Below are 12,848 nucleotides of genomic sequence, written 5' to 3'. Positions count from 1 at the left end.
CAATATTTCAGACTCATAACTCAAGACGTACCAGATTACACTGACTTTCAACTGCTGAGAGCCACATGTCCTGCATAACAAATCCTGACCCTTCAGTGCCTTTTAAGTCAGATATACCACTAATGAACTTAAAAGAGCTGGTAACAAACATTGGAAATTGGAAACAATTTTTTATTATTCTCTTACCACATTCTGAAAAATTAGGTTTATTAGCTGTCTTAAAATTAGATCAGAACTTTAGTCCGGTTACCTCAACTGTGTCAGCTTTGGCAGGACATTTGCATGTGGAAAAGAGACAGCTGGTAATTGGGAGGAAAATTGTTACTGATTGTCAGAAAGATTCAGAAAAGAAGGAAAAACAACACTGTACCCTCAATCCAGCATGTCTGTTCTTTAAAGTCCAACATACAGTAATCAGAATTAAAACCCCCTTGGATTCCTATGTATTTGTTTCAGGAAACTGAGTACAAACATGCCTTTTATCAGCTTTACAGAGCACGACATGCATTATCTTTCACCCAATTCAAGCTGTCCTCCTGCCACCTCTTGGGTTCATGGGTCCACGACAAAACCTACAGCAGATGGAACAGGGAGCAGAGCTGCAGCACCCGCATTCTCCCTGCCACCCTCTCACACTTCAGCTCTGCTTGACTTTGGGAAGTTAATTCCAGTTGCTGAGCTACTGAAAAGGCCTTTGTGAGCCATCACATCACCAGTGTTCTGGTGCAGTGTTTTATTTTATGATGGAGGTGGGCATGGGTAGAGTTTTGTGTAGTCATTGTGAGAGGCTCTCTCACAACAGTTAAGAGTCCTTTCTCAGGACACTAGTGGAAGATAATCTGCAGTGATTTAAATTTTATACAAGTTTTCTAAAAAGTCTCCAGTTGACATAATAAATTAATGCTCTTCACTCTAGCAGGATAATCTATCAGCAGAGCTCATTAGCATCTTCCAAAACAAAGCCATTTCTAAAATCCTGTTGACATCCCTGAAATTTATTGCAAATCATATCCTATTTTAGCAAACAGTCCTGGAAAAGACCTCTGGAGGTTAATCTGATGCACACAGCTCGACAGCCTGCAGACCAGTGGTGATGTGCAGGACTGCTGCCGGTGCCAGCCAGCAGGAGCTGCCTCCCAGTTGTTATCAAATGCCTCCCGGCAGGCAGAGCCCAAGCCTGGCTCCCGACTGCTGTCAGTACCTGCAGGCAGGCAGGATCGGGGCTGGCTTCCCACTGCTGCCAGGCACAGCTGGGAACCCACATTTGTATTTATTCCAGTGATATTAAGATACAGTTTCTAAATGATAAAGTATATTTTACTCTAAATCTTAAGTACTTTATTTACTGCCCTTCTTCCCCAGGTGCGGAATAAGAGCTGGAGACAAGATAGTCCATGGACATTTTTGAAGCAGGTTGGATGACCTACAGATGACTGCAAAATATTGTGAAAAACAGAACTAGACTTTCTCACTGCCGAAGGCAGGATAAATACAGCATGCATCAACCTTGCTTCTAAATTTGAAAGCGATTTATCCTTTATATTAAAAAAATTATAGCCATAATTTTATTTCCAGTAAAATAGCTAAGCATTCTTACTACATTTGATGCAAATTTTCATGGCATTAAAAAAAACAACCAACCTTTTAAAACGTATTGCTAAAAAAGACCCTTCAAAAAGCAGAACAGGACAAAATTCGAAATAGAAATTACTCCAAACTCTATGGGAACATCTAGCTATGAGAGAAAATAGTAACATTTTGCTAAGGAAGAAATTATATGTTCTAAACTTTGTTCAGTCCTTCACTGAAGTCTGACATGATGACTTCCAGTTTACAGAATCAAAAAATTCCTATCCAAAAACTGATGAAATACCATATTGTTCCAAAATCAAACTGAGAACTTTCAAACTACATTTCTGCCTGATTTGGTTTATTTTATGAGATGCAAACGTCACTTGGCCTTTCACATCCACTGTGGCAAGCAGCAGCCATCACCACTCCCATGCAGTGCTACAAATCATCACACACCATGCTCTGGCTCTATTTTGGTCTGTTGCCTTTCCTTTTTCAGCACAGAAAGCAAGGTTTCCTTAAGACTCTGTGCTATATAATGGAGGTAATTGCTGTCTTTTCTTACCTTGTATTCGGGCTTTGGTTGAGAAAGATATTGGGGGAAAATTCTGAAATAAAATGTTCTTCTGCTTGGTCCTGCTGCCTTTTCTGGAAATAAAATGCAGGTGGTCCTGCATTCTTATTGTGCATTTAAGTTGGGTCATTCTGTCCCATCCTTTGGATATATTTTGTGTCACAGTGTGCTTTCCTAATATGTACCAGGCCTGTGAGAGTGGCCATAATACCAGAATAATAGCTTTAGAGTGGTCTTAGGATTATTATTAATGCTACTTCTATTAACATTGCTATTACTAGTAGTATCCATATTAATAAAAATTAACTGTGCTAGGGAAAACTTACATTTGATGCTTTGTTTCTATTCAGATGCTTGGCTTTGGTTAGAGAGCAAGTTTATGTTTTCAAATCCATGCCATGTGTTGATAAAACAAAAGAATAAATGTCTACACTCAAGTGTCATTTTAAAAAGAAGATTAATTGAAACGTATTATTCCACATCTGGAATTCTGCCTTTATCCTTAAAAAGTCAGTTAACATTAAAACAACAACTCAAACATTGCTCATGTTACCAAATGCTGGTCCTGCCTATAACTGTTGTATATCAGTAAAATTAAAATTAATATTCAGTCATTCTGAAGCAAGATGGGACAATTGTGAGCTTTTAGCTCAGAATTTACTTTTGCAGATTTAGTAAAGAAGAAACTGTTTCCATCATGAACTGTAACTACATCAAACAATCACGTAATGTTTTGTTTGTGACATATTTATGTCTGGATGTTATCAACTTAATTGCCAGGTGACCAGAGACACAGGACTTGGAGGGGATTAAAGATACAAAAAGAAGCATTTTGCCTTTGTGTTTGAACCGCAGACCAGTGTAAAAAAATCCCACTGACAAACAAAACACATCTCTGACACAAAAACAAAGTTACAACCCTGCCTGAAATTAACAGTGAAACACATTAAGGTTCAAATAATAAAAAATGGAGAGCTTGGAGAAAATGACTTTGGCAATCCTCTTACAGTAACTCTTGTTTAGTCAAAGACTTGTCCAAGCATGAACCAACCTGAGAAGGTTTGGAAGAGCAGTGGTAAGGAATAGGTAAGGATTTCAACAGAACTACTGAATATACTACTAATGTGATCACTTTCAGTTGCTAAAAATTTACAGGTGACACTTTTATTTTTCTGTTTTGCCATTTCAAACCTAAAATACCCAAATAAATCTGTGAATAATTAAATGCACACTTTCCACAGATATTTCCCTTAATCCAGAGAAATAAATCTAGGTATATGATACAGCATACATTGCAGCTGAGTTACCCAACTTACATAACATTTTAAAAGAAAAGCAGAGTAAAAGTGACATGACAGCTCTTTGAGGTCATGGCCCAGTATGTTGATCCTACTATATTTAAAGGGTAAGGTTGGGTCACTAACTAAATAAGAGCAGGACCGAAGTTTTTTTTTTTTGTTGTCGTTCATTTTGGTCTTGATGACCCCATCAGAGGTCTCACTTATTAAAGTGTGTTTGTGTATGGAGGCAGGTCCAGAGGGAATCCATGAGATTATGCTCTTAGAAAAAACCCACTGCTTAAGGAAACATTGTGATGTCATTGAAGCTTCATTCTAACCTGGTGCACTACTAATAGAGCCACTAATTTAATATATGGCTCTGTCCTGAAAAGAAGCAAGAAGCTGGTATTGTTCCACAGAATGGGAATGAAATTATCATTTTGCTCTATGTGTTCATGAACATTACAAAAAAACCAAACGTGCAGATTCAAAAGACATCAGATATTCCTATTTTTGTGTTATATTCCAGCCAACAAAGAACAGATATTAATTTCAATATATATGATATGTCACAGGATGTACGAAGGTATAATGCTAACTTCTGACATTCATATTAGAGGTAACTTTTGACATTAGAGGTACCCAGTAAAATACTGTGATCACTGGTGTTAATTCCATTTTCCCCTTTTTTCCCACTGGAACCTGCTTGCATCTTCCTCTTTTTTACTCATAAATAAATTAAAGAGGGGGTGGAATGCAAATTAATTGCACATTATTTGCTTACAAAACTTTATTTAAATGACAGAGACTTAGAGAGTTTACGAGAGCTGGGGAACAGATCTGAAAAACAAGGCAAAACAATCCTCAGTAATGAATACTCAAAATTCAAATATTTAAGAGAAATAATCTCAAACACAAATATACTATGGAAGGAAGATAGTGTTTGGAAAGCACTAAAAAAAAGAAAGACTGAGGACTAGTAGCGAACAGCAAATTAAATAAGGGCTTGCAATGTGATACAGCACTAGGAAAACAAACAAATGTGATTTTGGCCAGCCTATACAAAGGGATCACATTCAAAGCGAAGTAGTGGAACTGCATCAGAGGAGAAAAGCATTTGTGACCATGCTGTAGAAAATAATGGATTAATGTAGGAGTATACAAAGTGATTTACTGTGTTAAAATTCAAAGCTATGTGAAAAGGTACAGCTTCATAAAATTTAGTAAAAATGTACCTCCTTTTACTAGACCTGACTTTGTTCATTAATTCTGTGTCTTCTTAATTCCTATAAATTCAGCGTACTCCTTGGAATTTATCCTGAAGATTTAAGAAGACTACACTGAAGACCAGCAGGTCAGAGAATTGCTTTCCAGCTCTATTCTTAGTTCCATTCCCACTTTATGAGCACACAGATCCTGCCTGCACTCCTGGCTGCTGCTCTAAGGTAGACATGTGCAATCAGAATTCTAGCTAAAACAATTTGCTTCATCTTTAGCTCTTTTGTTCTGAAAATTACAAGTCATATGACATTATTTATACGGAATTTCTGAAAGCTTCTTATACCATTTTCACATGACAATCCCCTGCTTAGGCTTGTAGCTGCAAGGATTCAGGAAAGAAGCACTGGAATGGCTTCAGCATTCTTTCAGAGTGGAAAACAGACCTGGTGACACAACAGCTACAGAAAGGCTGAGACTGGGCTGTGAATTTCTCTGGCTTTGCTGTGTCCCCAGCACACCTAACTCACCTCTGCTGACCTGTGTCTCCCCTGCTAAGCTACAGCAACAGCGCAAAATACCAGTGCTGCTGTGCCTGGAGATTCTGCCTGCCTATCTCTGAATCTGTGCTTTTCACTCACTTTATACCAGTGAAAATACTTTACAACCTGCTGGGCAGTAGAAGAACAGGCCAAGTGTTTGCAGTTTGGGATCACTAAAGCTGCAAACTGCTGCAGGACCCTTGTGCCCAGCTAGGTTTTCATAGCATTGGCCAAGAGACCAGTGGTCTCACCAGTCTGGAGGTAAATGAGCACGTTAATTGCTCACAGCACAAGGAAAACAAGAATAAAAGAGTCTGCAATCTACTATAATTAAAAGTAAACCTCAACAACCTATCTGCTCTGTTAGGGTAAGCATGTGCAAGGCCAATGCTCAGTGCTCTTAAGTAAGCAAACAAACAAATTCACAAACACAGAACAGATGTTTGATTCATAGGAACTTAAAACTGGTGGGGTCACTGCTTGGATGTCTGCCACTTTCCATGAAATAAGGCACAGAGCCTGCAATCTATATAAACATCTATATAGCCTAGACAGAGGAATGGGCTACAAATTTGTAGCCCAGGAAAATTTGCTGATGGCATAGAGCATGGCAGCACACCATGAAGAAAGAACTCATTTCAAGTCTAAATAAAAGTTTTTTAATTTGCAAAACAAGTTGGCTGCTGTCTGTCCTGTATGTGTCTTTCAAAGTAATAAACAAATACAGCGTATACACAGGTGACTGCAGCGGAATTACAGTGGGATTATTTGGAAAGAAATTGTAAGAGGGGGATCTTTTCATCAAATATCAGTTAAATGTGGAGAAGCATTTAAAAAGGAGAAGAAAATCCACCAGGAGAATTCACCACACAGGTGAAAGAGTTGAATGAGTGCTTTTCAGAGCTCTGAGCCAAGGTAGAAATGTCTGCTTTTACTTCTAAATCCCTTTCCCAACAAGCTGTTTTAGCACTTGGGAAGGCACAAAGAAGGAACAGAAAGATAGAGAGGATGATGACAAGCTATAAATCTCAAAGCTTAAATTAAGTGGTAGGGCTAGAAATACAGTACAGTGCGTCACTTGTTATGGTGTGACAAATGGTGCTCCATTTGCTAAAGTCATTTACAACTGGCCATTAATAAAGGGGCTGGGACAGGGGATGCCACTTGCAAAAGTTGTAAAAGGAAAGTGATTAAAAGTAGTGGAAGTCTGAGTGTACACTTCACTGTATTGGCCAAGAAAGGATTTAATTCTTACCCTTAAGCATAAACATTTTACTGATAATGTGAACTGCTCCCCCTAGGATTTTAAAATCTAACCATAACAGACGATATTCCAGATGTGTTGTAAGGAGAAATTACTGGGAAAACCTTAACACAAAGTAGTTATGAAGAAGCTTTACATTTTTGTTATAAGACAGAGGTTTGTGGAACATCCTTCTAAGAGGTTTATCAAGACATTTGTAGCAAACCCGTTCATAAAATAAACCCTAGATAATATCTCAGTGGAAATCTAACTACCTTTCCCAGTGCAAGAGCTTAGCTGTGCACACCATTCACCTGATTTCCTCTTGTTTCTCTTTCCCTCCATTATCTGAAAATAAGAATTAAAGGAGACTTCTTATCCTGATGCTTAAAGAGGTCACAATTTATTTCTGCTTTCTCCTTATCAGTTCCCTTCAATATCATATATCCAGATTTTTGGTGTACACTGGTAATGCCTCTTATAGCAAATTATTTTGCTAGATTCTAAATAAAAAATACATTCTTTGATATAAAAAAAAAAAAATTGTAGCCCCCCAAAGATCTTTTATCCAATTCCCTCTCAGAGTTACAATACCTTCTGAAAAGGATATATGCAGAGAAAAAACCATGAGCCCATTTCCCCACACACCAGAGACTCATGGAATCATTTGACTCACACTGGAGGCTTTGTGGTCTGTGGTCATAGATAATTTCACCTGTTGCTTCTCTGGAACACCAGTTCTGAATCTGTTTATCCCATCATTTTAATTCAGTACTCTTCTAATACTGAGTGCATTCAAGTGGCTGCAAATGTTATGGGTGCCTATCTCTACTGTTAAAGTTGGATTTGAGTGTAAACCTCTTTCAGAGTCCAAACAGACATATAAGCTACAAAATCACAGGAAAACCCTGCACTAGCTTCACTGGAAGCTTTTATTTGGGAAACACATGAATGCCACTTTTACATGAATGAGAAGCGATACTTACTATTATAGACAACACAGTTTATGAGCTACATAATAAACAAATCACCTTAAATTGTAACACCAGGGTTATCAATATGTTACTAGAAACAACACGTGTATTTTTAACTATAAAAGTCGTGTTAAAAAGGGGACAAAAGCTATCATAAACTGTTCTGTTTGAATAATGTATTTCTTTTAAATTAATGCAGAAAGTTGACAAATCACTGTACTGCACCTTGCTCTATTCCAGGGAAACTGAACTTCTTTCCTGATCACCTAGAGAGGAGGTGCATTAGTATTCACATTACTCTGACACTAATCACTTTTGCAGTTTTCCCTGTCTTCCACATTTTTTTCCTGGTAACCTTCCAATTATTATGATAATTGTAAGCAAACAACTTGAAACAAATGGTAAGAAACAGCACAGCCAGACTGTGCCTTACTTTGTTTCTTTTACTTTTATGTTCATTTCAATGCTGTTTGGCCAGGATGGCATTTGATTTGAATTTATCAGTTTTGGAGGAAAACCAGCAGAAGCTAATGTTTTATCCAAATGTAGACAAAATAGGCATGTAATTACAAGTTGTTTCAATGCATTTATTTTCAACAGGTAATTTGATACTCCTACTTTTCAAGAATTAAGATGTCACAGATAAATAATCACAGCTCTTCAAGTTTGCCTCTCAAAAGTACTTCAAATCTTCTTATGCTTTTTATTTAGATCTAAAGTACATATATAATTATAAACTTGAACTTTTAAAATGTTATATAGATAAACTTTTGTAATGAAATTGAAGTTGGAGATAAAAGAGCAGTTAAAATAAATGGATGTTAAGAGTAATATTTATCAAAGTCTACATAACTGTAAAGGAGCTTTGTGAATATTCTGGCCTGCCACATTTGTGTTTTTTTTCACAAAGACCAGGCAACACATTGTGTGCATAGTGGAGTTTGCTTGTTAGCATTATTCAGGTTTTAAAGTAGTGAGACCTATAAATGTAAGGGGCTACTTTGCCACTATTCAGTAAAAAACTGTTATGTCATAACTCTGATTTAAGACCTGTGTGTGTCATGGATAAATAACTGAAGGAAGTTTAGTGATGCTAAATAGCAAAAAATGGAGAAAAGGAAAAGGAAATAGGAAAATTTTGGTTCAGTTGATAAAAAGCAGGGAAGAGAGACTCACCCTAAACAGAAAAAGGAATTTGTAAATGTCAGGTTTAAAGCTGGATCTTATTATAATAAAGAAAAATGTGCTGTTAAAGGGACTTCACTATTAGTTTTTCTCAGAAATATTAGTACTAGAACTTGTTCATTTAAATGCCAAGAGCGACATGCAGACTGTCAGTACTGTATAATACAAGCAGATACTACTAAAGACATTCTGGCATCTGTATAAATTAAACTATGAGAGACCTTACATGATGGAGGAAAGAAGATTTGAAGGAATTTCAAACAATTTCCAAGTTTTTTTTTGTTTTGGTTTTTTTTTCTAAACTAAAGTAATTCTTAGAAATACTTTTGTGGCCTTAAAATGGCAGCATCCTCTAGGCTACCTTGTTTTAGGTAACAAGGAGCTCCTGAGATGACTTACCACAAAAAGTAATAAATAAATCCTTGTCATATTTTTCTATCAATACACAAAGAGAAGTTGTAACAATATTACTAAGAGATGGATATATTTCACAAATGAGCAAACAGGTGCCAACTCAATTAAAACTTCAGTTATGGGATGAAATTATATTAGAATTTGACATGCTGTACACAGAAAAAGAATTGTTTTCTGGTAAAATCACATATGTACATTTTAATAAGCCCAGTTGATGGGCAGGTTGAAGTGTGAGTAAAAGCAAGCTGAATTGTACAAAGTTTCTCAATTAGATTTGATGACCTTAATTTACTAAAATCTGATAGTGAACTTAGAGATATTTTTTATTGAAAGCCCATGAGAGTACAATCCTATTCAGAACTCCTTCCCATATGCATTCTTTGTCTAAGAGCGCCTGACAATTTACAATCTGCCTTCATATCAGGTACTATTGTTGAGGAAGAGGCTCGCTATTGTAGGCTGATAAAAGATCATGATACTTTTGAAGCATGAAACTAAGAACCTAAAAAGACAATGAATGAAAGAGTATGTACAGAGGGATTAGAACACAGGTACAGCCATCACTTAAAGCACATAGCTGGGAAGATGTTGTGAAACAATGCTGGCTTGGATTGGCAGTGTTTATGCATCCATTAATGCATAAGCAGCAAGGAAAGAGAACTACAAAGGTTTAGGGGTATAAACAGTTATCTACTACATAATACGAGCAAATCAAAAGAAGGCAGTTTCTTCAGGAAAGTTATTCCTCAGGTAAAATTAAGTACTGGGAGTGATTTTAGATCTAATAAGTTAGATGTAATGTGAAAACATGAAAATTTAGAAAGAAAGTAAAATAAATGGGTTCAAGACGTAAAAGAAAATAACAGATATGTAAATTCCTTGAATACTCAGCATCTAGATAATTATTTTTATATAATCTTTTTCTGCTCCCTACTTGCAGATGCTCAATGCTGCCTTTGTTTTCTGCAGTATGGCAGTTTTCAACTTAATGTTACAGATCTTTGGTCATGACTTCAAAGCGTAGCTGTTAATATATTTTGGTAAACTGAATGTCCATCTTAAAAGGCACTATATTTGAATAGCCCATATTCTTTTATTTGGTTTTCAATTAGAACCACAAAGGGAATATAAATTATTTGGAAAGATCATATTATTTTTATCTCCTGGTATCTTCCTATCTATTGATATCTGTCTTGACCTATCTTTCCTTTTTAAATCTTTCCAGATTGATCTAGGCTGTTGCATGCCCATAGATGGTGTGAAATATACAAAATATTTTGTAGAGAAGACAACAGACCACATTAGTCCTTGAAACTTAAAGTCAGACTTAGAAAAAATATTAATTGGTGCAGCTCCTTTAGCATTAACAATGTTTTCTGATCTTTGGTAGCTAAGAATATTGCCATTTCACTCTTGATATTTCACTTGTTTCTTTATATTGAATGTTGCAGCAGAGGATTGCTGTGGCTGTGAACAAACAGCAATGCCTGTGAAATAGCATTCATATACTCTGGCAGTGTATAGATTATTTAGGCTTAGTAGATGCAAATCCAAGTCTGTATTTTTTGAAGGAGGGCGAAAAGAAGAAAGAAAGAAAACGTGAAATACTGAACAGCAGGGCTGCAGTGATTCATAACCTGCTCTCCACATGCTGTGACTTGTCACTGGTTGTTCATGACTTCAGCACAGTCTCTGGGGATTCACAAGAGTTTATGCATTAGCACAGCATTATTTCTGATCCCGCTGAAAAGTGCACAGAAACGTACATAATTCAAGTCTTTGATTCCTTTCACACAGGAAAAAAATGCATCCAGAACCGACTGAACTGCATACAAACTCCTGCAATCAGATGAGTATAGGATACATCCCTGCTCCAATTCAGACAGGATCAGCTTATGGAGTGAGTGTACAGTGCAGGCCCTACAGAAATGTAGAAACAGTTCTTTATCTGAATTACCAAAAAGAAAATATGAGGACCTGTCTTGTAAACACACAGGCATGCTGCATGCTCCAATGTGCTATCTGGTAACAGCTATGGACAAAATCTTGTAAGTCTTGAGGATAAGTTACAACAATCCTTCTTCTGGAAGGATGGCACAGAATGATGCTTTTCATGCCTAAGCATTTCAGTTGTTTCACTGGAACAGTACACAGAAGCAAACAGCTGGTAAGGTGAAAAAAAATGTGTGGGCGTGGGTTGACAATGAAAAAGCAGGTCAAATATTACAAGTACTGGAGAAAAGAGCTTTGTATCAACTCATCCTACCAGCTGAGACAACTAGTGCCTAATGTCCCAGATTCCCTCGTTAGCTGGCAGGGTAGGACAGACCCACTCTGGAGGTCCTGCTGATTAGGGGGAGTTTAAAGACTTGCATTTACTGAGGAAGGGATGCATTAAAAGAAGGAAGGAAAGAAAAAGGCTTTCCTCTTATCATCCTTCTGTCATCACCCACAGAAAGGAATTTGACCTTTTGATTGAGTTGTTTTCTTGCTTTGTTTAGTAGTGAATTGTCATTTGCAACGGGTCTCTGCCATCCATGAAGTCCCTAAGCTCTCTGCTATAGAAATTTATGCTATGGAAGGAATGCACATCAGTAATAAAGATCAACAGGATTATGGTTACTTAATTGGACTCTGGCTAATAAAATTAACCAATAGATTTAAGAGAGGTTTTTTGTTTTCTTTTGTTTAGCATTACCAACAATATATTCCCTCTGACTACATGCTAGGGAAAAGCATTTCCTATTTTCCTAAGCTTTTAGTGAAGTTTGCTTCTTTTTACATTTTGAGTCTAAATTTTGGAAATGTAAATTCTTAATAATGTTCAAATACAAATTAAGCAAAGTGATAGCTCCATTTTACAATACAAGCCAGTTTAGGGCTGCCTTATACTACCACAGCTTGATTAGAGTAACAATAACAAAACTCATAACATTTCCTTGTTGTTTTTAAAGTTTTGCCTCTTCAGGTTTTATCAGAGGAATTCCATATAAGAGAGCAAGCTTTAGTAATTCCTTGTCTCCTCTAATATTTTCTTTTGCCCAACCCATTTCACATTTGTATACCACATTAATATACTTGCAGTTATTTGAATAGAAACTGTATTATATATTTTGATTTCTGAGCAGTAATTGGAAGTAACAGCAGAATCTTAAGCAGTAACCCAGCTGTCTCCCAAGCATTATTAAACCTAAAGAGTTATTGTGAATGCACAAAACTACAAAGGAATTGTAAAGAAATTATTTCATCTGTATATGATTTTAATCAAGCTTGGCTTGCTGTTAAAGGCTTTTTTAATGAAGACTGCATTTCCCTTATGAGAGTCCCGACCGTGTAGTTCAGTATCAGCCAACCAAGCACTATTGCCATAACAATAGCTAGAGGGTTTACCACAAAAAAAAAAAAAAAAAAAAAAAAAAAAAAGGAAAAAAAAAACCCACACAAAACAAAACAAAAAACCCCCACAACCCTGCATTTCAATCTGCTTCTGATCACTTATTTAGGGAATGGCAGACAACTAACAGACAAAAATAAGCTAATTGATAATTAGCAAAAAGTCTGCTTGGACAAATAAAAGTTAAATAATATTTTATTAATATAGTTTTCAATGCAGTTATTTAATTAAAAGTATCAGCTCATCTGGGATTTTCTTCTTTTCCTACATCATTATTTCCACTACTATAAATTACTGATTTTAATAGGTTGAGTCAAACTCTTTGCTGCTAAATTTTTAGAAATTTAATATGTGAGTACTGGTTTTCTTATTTCCAATGCAAAACCAGAGCTATGAAAACACAAAAAGATTATTTTGACTAAAGCTGGCTGAAAACTGAAACAAATGTCTCT

At 36.3% G+C, this 12,848-nt stretch overlaps 1 long non-coding RNA gene across 1 annotated transcript in view; it reads right to left on the bottom strand.

The window, feature by feature from the left end:
* The window catches only part of LOC141729844 (uncharacterized), a 210,862-nt gene that overhangs the window by 51,867 nt on the left and 146,147 nt on the right, over nucleotides 1-12,848 (bottom strand). The window lies entirely within an intron of this gene.

The sequence above is a fragment of the Zonotrichia albicollis genome, chromosome 8 (genome assembly GCF_047830755.1).
Source record: "Zonotrichia albicollis isolate bZonAlb1 chromosome 8, bZonAlb1.hap1, whole genome shotgun sequence".
Classification (NCBI taxonomy): Eukaryota; Metazoa; Chordata; class Aves; order Passeriformes; family Passerellidae; genus Zonotrichia; species Zonotrichia albicollis.
Note: the sequence above shows the minus strand (reverse complement) of the source record. Positions and strands in the feature narration are given on the sequence as shown.